Source organism: Amblyomma americanum, chromosome 9, assembly GCF_052857255.1.
Source record: "Amblyomma americanum isolate KBUSLIRL-KWMA chromosome 9, ASM5285725v1, whole genome shotgun sequence".
NCBI classification, from domain to species: domain Eukaryota; kingdom Metazoa; phylum Arthropoda; class Arachnida; order Ixodida; family Ixodidae; genus Amblyomma; species Amblyomma americanum.
The window spans coordinates 60,108,024-60,114,448 of record NC_135505.1 but is presented as its reverse complement, the minus strand read 5'-3'; the positions used below and the strand labels follow the sequence as shown (position 1 = coordinate 60,114,448).

Genomic DNA, 6,425 nt, shown 5'->3' with positions numbered 1-6,425 from the left:
GTCTTGCCAGCGTTATGATGGATCCCGTTCCCGAACCCGACGACGTAGTTTCGCAAAGACTACTGCCTGCATTTCAGCGACCTCCGCCCCACAGAGCGTGCGATGTTTTTGAGGGAGCACGGTTAGGTTAGGCGCCGGCGGGTCATTTCCCCCTTCCTCATTGAGCAGCCGTTGCAGACTAAATGTCTTAACCCCAGTGCGGGGAGTCGCGAGGGGCCAGGACAAGGTTGGCACCTTGCGCCCATCGGAGGCTGGCCGGGGCTTTGGGGCCAACGGATTGTGATTCCTTGAACGGTGCGGTTGCACGGCGCAGCAGGCGGCGTCGAGGTCTCCCACGGTTGCAAGGGCCAAGTTATTTATTTATTTTTTTTTGCCACAAAAAACGGATGGGTGCTCAAGGGCGGTCGGGTTTAAAGTTGGCGGCTTGAAACTAAAGCTGGTGCACGGTGCTTCAACGGCTTCCGCTAGATCCAACGGGTCCACTGGATCGGGCTCTCTCGCCCACTTGCATGTACCTTCAGATATGTACTGTGAATGGATTAAATTAGACGAGCTCGAACAGAACAGCTCCGCCCAAATGCCGAAGCTATTGAATTACGTCAAAACGTGCACCCCGCCGCGGAGCCAAATCAGTCTGGCCGGGCTGCCGGCGGCTGGCGCACTCGGCGCGAAATAGAGACATGCTCCAAGCCAGTGCGGTCAGAGTGCGCCGAAGCCGCCGAACGCGTCGGTGGTCAAGCGCAATTAGAGTATAAAGGGTCTCGCTTTAACCGACGTAACTTCGCCGTGCAGCGCGCGCGCGCGCCTCGCCGCAGCATAAACGCGCCTTAACATTGCCTGCGCTTAAACGCTGACCAACGTATTCGGGGGCGGCATCTATGGGAGCCACTGAAACCCCCCGCCCACTCACTGAATAAAAAGAACTCCTGTACCGAGGTTCGGAATCGAACCAGGGCCTTCGGCGTTTGAGGCAGAAGCGCTACCGCTCCGCCATGACGGCTCAAGTTACAGTTGTCAATAAAGGCGCATCTAGTGAATGCACTCTTCTGATGCAGAAATCTCCGCGCTTTCGCTAGGTATATTCTGGCCTAACAGAGCTAGGCCATCAGCAATTTTTCTGAACTGCCTTGTACCTTGTCTCCCGTCCCTAATAAACGATTTTCGTTAAGTAGCTTGAAGTTGACTGGCACAGCCGGGAATGTTTCGCCGGGCAAGCGTGCGAATACACAAGTGCTGCCTTGTACGATCACCGACCATCGTGCCATCATAGCTTTTCATCGACAGTGGCGATCATCTGACAAGCCTTAACAGGCTCCTTCAAAGGTTAACTAGCACTTGAAGCGGCACTTGAGTTCCTCTGCTGTTCAGCGCTTGCAAATCGAAGCGCGTCAAAAACAAAACCAAGGGGGACGCAAAGCTCATAGACGCGAAGCGCCATAACAAATCGACTCTCTCCTGGCCGCCTGTGGCGCCGCCAAGCATCCGTTTTCTTTGCTTCCAACATTCAGGTTGTCTTTTGCCTTCCTTCCTTGTGTGATAAAGGTGCACTATTGGTTTTAAAACAAAACTTAGTTCAATATTGATCTGCGCAACCTACCTCTGTCAGCCTCAGAGATTCGCGAAACCAAGTAGGATGGAAAATTCCTACAAGGTGGCGTCTCTTGTCCTATGGCGTCACCACGCTTGTACTTGCGAGATTGGCCTGTGGCGGCGATACCTGTATTTTGGTTCTTGCTATTTTCTACCTTACAAGAGCTTTGTTTTCAGTAAGAGCGGCGTTTTTGTGATCAGGAGCTGGTATTCTAACGATACAAGCCAACTTCAATTTCTCCTCAGTGTCCCTTTAAGCATTGCACAGAATCAAATCTTAATTTGATAAGCATGTTTATTTCATGTCCTGTAAACAGCAAGCAGCTTGAAAATTCCTCAACCTTTGAATACAGACTGGAGACTTAAAGCAGCAACATAAAGTGCGTTAACCACATTTAATCTCAGAGAAAACAAAGTTCAACAACTACCACAAAGCAGTGCATTCTGCTGCAGTTTGACCAATCCCACTTCATCAACAAAATATCACACCTGCTATGACGTAGTGAACAGCACCGGACGCTATATTCAAAACAGTAACAAGCAGTATGTATGAAATGTATCAATATGAAAATGCACACTATATTCATTAACGCCATTGTAATGCAGGTAGCATATCACATATCGCCTGCACCCGCAATACACTTGGTGACAGCTTTTCTTGGCAATGAAGGGTAGGCTACAGGAGAGGAGTGTCCATAAGTGCGTCATTCCACAAAATAGTGCACGATGGCATTCCTGGCTGCCTGGTGCCATCTATGGAAGCTTCTTATAACAAGACGTCGTTACACAAAATAGTGCACGATGGCATTCCTGGCTGCCTGGTGCCATCTATAGAAGCTTCTTATAACAAAACGTCGTTACACAAAATATTGCACGATGGCATTCCTGGCTGCCTGGCGCCATCTATGGAAGACGTCGTTACACATAATAGTGCACGATGGCATTCCTGGCTGCCTGGTGCCATCTATAGAACTTTCTTATAACGAAACATCGTTACACAAAATAGTGCACGATGGCATTCCTGGCTGCCTGGTGCCATCTATAGAAGCTTCTTATAACAAAACGTCGTTACACAAAATAGTGCACGATGGCATTCCTGGCTGCCTGGCGCCATCTATGGAAGCTTCTTATAACAAGATGTCATTACACGAAATAGTGCACGATGGCATTCTTGGCTGCCTGGTGCCATCTATAGAAGCTTCTTATAACAAGACGTCGTTACACAAAATAGTGCACGATGGCATTCCTGGCTGCCTGGCGCCATCTATGGAAGCTTCTGATAACAAGACATCGTTACACAAAATAGTGCACGATGGCATTACTGGCTGCCTTGTGCCATCTATAGAAGCTTCTTATAACAAAACGTCGTTACACAAAATAGTGCACGATGGCATTCCTGGCTGCCTGGCGCCATCTATGGAAGCTTCTTATAACAAGACATCGTTACACAAAATAGTGCACGATGGCATTCTTGGCTGCCTGGTGCCATCTGTAGAAGCTTCTTATAACAAAACGTCGTTACACAAAATAGTGCACGATGGCATTCCTGGCTGCCTGGCGCCATCTATGGAAGCTTCTTATAACAAGACATCGTTACACAAAATAGTGCACGATGGCATTCCTGGCTGCCTGGTGCCATCTATAGAAGCTTCTTATAACAAAACGTCGTTACACAAAATATTGCACGATGGCATTCCTGGCGCCATCTATGGAAGACGTCGTTACACATAATAGTGCACGATGGCATTCCTGGCTGCCTGGTGCCATCTATAGAACTTTCTTATAACGAAACATCGTTACACAAAATAGTGCACGATGGCATTCCTGGCTGCCTGGTGCCATCTATAGAAGCTTCTTATAACAAAACGTCGTTACACAAAATAGTGCACGATGGCATTCCTGGCTGCCTGGCGCCATCTATGGAAGCTTCTTATAACAAGATGTCATTACACGAAATAGTGCACGATGGCATTCTTGGCTGCCTGGTGCCATCTATAGAAGCTTCTTATAACAAGACGTCGTTACACAAAATAGTGCACGATGGCATTCCTGGCTGCCTGGCGCCATCTATGGAAGCTTCTTATAACAAGACATCGTTACACAAAATAGTGCACGATGGCATTCCTGGCTGCCTGGTGCCATCTATAGAAGCTTCTTATAACAAAACGTCGTTACACAAAATAGTGCACGATGGCATTCCTGGCTGCCTGGTGCCATCTATGGAAGCTTCTTATAACAAGACATCGTTACACAAAATAGTGCACGATGGCATTCTTGGCTGCCTGGTGCCATCTATAGAAGCTTCTTATAACAAAACGTCGCTACACAAAATAGTGCACGATGGCATTCCTTAGGGTGCCTCGATGCCAGCGCCGCTGTCCAGGGTGGTGACACGCTTTGGCATGCGCCGCGCCGCCGTCTTCTCCGCGCTCGCCATCTTGGGGCAAGTCGCTTTTCGTGCCACTGCTGTGGAGGGTTCGAAGCCGTGTTTTGCGCTGGATTCTGAGCTGATGAACTGCTTTAATTCATGAAAAATAGCATGCCAGGGTGTTGTGTTCCATTGTGTGCCGGCTCGGCGAAGAAAGGAGCGCGATGTTTTCGTTTTCCACGGGATGAGGGACGGAGAAATATATGGGAGGCGAAAGTGAAGCGTGAGAACTGGAAGGCGAATGACAACGCGAAGATCTGCGAGGTAAGCCACAATGTCTGTGCTCTTTTTATGCATCATTAAAACTTCTTTTTTTGGCTAGTTTGTTCATATAGATAATGTAAAAAAATTTAGCGCGAACAGACACAGACCACGAGGAAGATGAGACACACACACACACACACACACACAAGCGCTTGTGTTTGTGTGCCGTCTTTCTCGTGGTCGTTGTCTGCGCTAAAGCTTTTAGATCTTTGTCTAAATGTCGCTCACAGTTATGTGCTTTCAGTAGGAATAACATTATACCACACCGCTTCGCCCATCCGCTCGTAAGCACTGACTTTGTGCGGTTTGAATATATGTTTTTGCCTTGTTCACCAATCTCGCACTGTGCGCAACAGGAATTTTTGTGTGCCTTCAAAGCTGCAGCTCGAAGCCTAGTTAGAAACGTGAGTACAGCACGTGTTGCATCGCATTGCCTGGCATTGGAAGTAGCGCGCTTTGTTCTTGAGGCCGAGCATTTTGAATTACCAGTTATGTGAAGGCTTACAAGCTAAATATATGAATCATTGCGTCTTTTCACTTTCAGTGAGCTACACTGAACTTCCGTATCATTCACGGAGTGTCTCACGATGATCTTTACTCTCTCGCGATCGCACATTTTTTTTTGTTCAGAGCCGCGGTGAAAACACGTGAAGCAGGTGGACCCCGGTATTTGTCAAAGGAATGCGCCATTGTACTTTTTCAACAGCTGCCCTTTACACTCGATCTTGAAAGCTGGTAGCACCCGTCGAGGCTTCCGGTTCACGCAGATTAAGGAGCATTCCCTTCTCTCCTTTTAAAAAAAGAATATAATAGAGGCTGACGGGTGAACCTCCCACGTGCTACCTACCCACTTTTGTGGCCAGAGTAGGAAGTGAAAATGCAGTCTATGAACAGGCAGTTTCGGTTGCAAAAACCTACCTACGAGTCAGCCGTTCTGGAATTTTGCAAGTGGTCTTTTCGCAAGTGCTAAATTCTGCGCAGCACAAATAATAGGCCCCTTCACCTTCCTTTTCTCAAATTATTCACGGGAATAATTTTTCGAGGTATTTGCGATTCGCAACGAACCCAAAGTTAGGCCCTCGCGAAAATTAAGTCGTTTACAGTATATGGCTGGCAATTCGACTAGTCGCGAAGAAACTTCTATTGTGAACTGTCCGTCGCTTTAAGAAAGCGGTCGCGAGGAAGCAAGGTGCCTGCGCAGTACAGAAGTTCATCCCGAATACAGCTCTTTCTTCTCCATGTAATGACACATCGCGAGGCGAAGTGCACCATTGTCAAACGCGCAAATACAGGTCCGAGGTTAAGCCAAATTTAAGTGAAGTTAAATTTCCCCGTCCAACACCCGAATTAGTGCTGTCGCTTGGTTGGCGTCCACAGAAATACTTCGTGATCCTGTGCTTGTAATATCGCACCGCTTCCTTAACGCTTTTTTATTATCTCATTTGTTTGCGTGCACACGACCAGAGGCGCGAAATGACAGTTTCATCGTCTCTCTCATTTTAGCGCCACTTCGAGGAAGATCAGTTTGAGGGCAACAGAATGGATGGACGGCGGCTCCTCAAGTCAACGGCTGTCCCGACGTTGTTTGATTTTATACGTAAGTGTTTGCCCCCATTCGGTTTGCTAGCCTAGTATCCGCATCAGATAATCTGAGGAGCACTAGAGCCTCGCATATGTTAGGTACTGATGAATTAATTTCTTTCTTGCGCGAACAGCTGAGCCGAAGTGAAGAAAGCCGCCTGCACCGCGGCTTTTTCCTGGTAGTTCTACACCTGACGCTACAAAAGGCTCTTCGCCAACCCCTGAGACGACACCTGACCAGGAAGAGACCCTAGCGATGCCTGAAAACACACGTGAAGATTCAGGAGAACAAATCGACATTTTCTCGCTGTCCACAAGTGAGCTGCGAAAAGAGCTGCAAGACGAAAAAAGAAAACGCAGCCAGTTAGAAGAAAGTTTGTTGCAGGCAAACAAAAAGCTGAAAAAAGCTGCAAAAAGAACAAAGCAGCTCGAAGAAAACCTTACAACGATGACGGCAAATTTGAGCTTCCTAAACCAGGACCAAAAGGCTGCCTTGGAAAAGAAAAACCGGAAGAATTGCTCCTGGGGTGCCAACACGATCAAGAAGGCGCTACAGCTTAAG

At 47.8% G+C, this 6,425-nt stretch overlaps 1 protein-coding gene across 1 annotated transcript in view; it reads right to left on the bottom strand.

Annotated features, from left to right (window-relative positions):
* Nucleotides 1-1,878: 1,878 nt before the first annotated feature.
* LOC144104535 (ufm1-specific protease 1-like) overlaps nucleotides 1,879-6,425 on the bottom strand; it is a 35,955-nt gene continuing 31,408 nt past the window's right edge. Inside the window, exons 8-9 of the transcript XR_013308563.1 lie at nucleotides 3,030-3,872; nucleotides 1,879-2,352 (exon numbers count right to left, since the gene is read on the bottom strand). The gene's annotated coding sequence lies outside the window, so the exon portion shown is untranslated. The remainder of the gene's footprint in view (nucleotides 2,353-3,029; nucleotides 3,873-6,425) is intronic.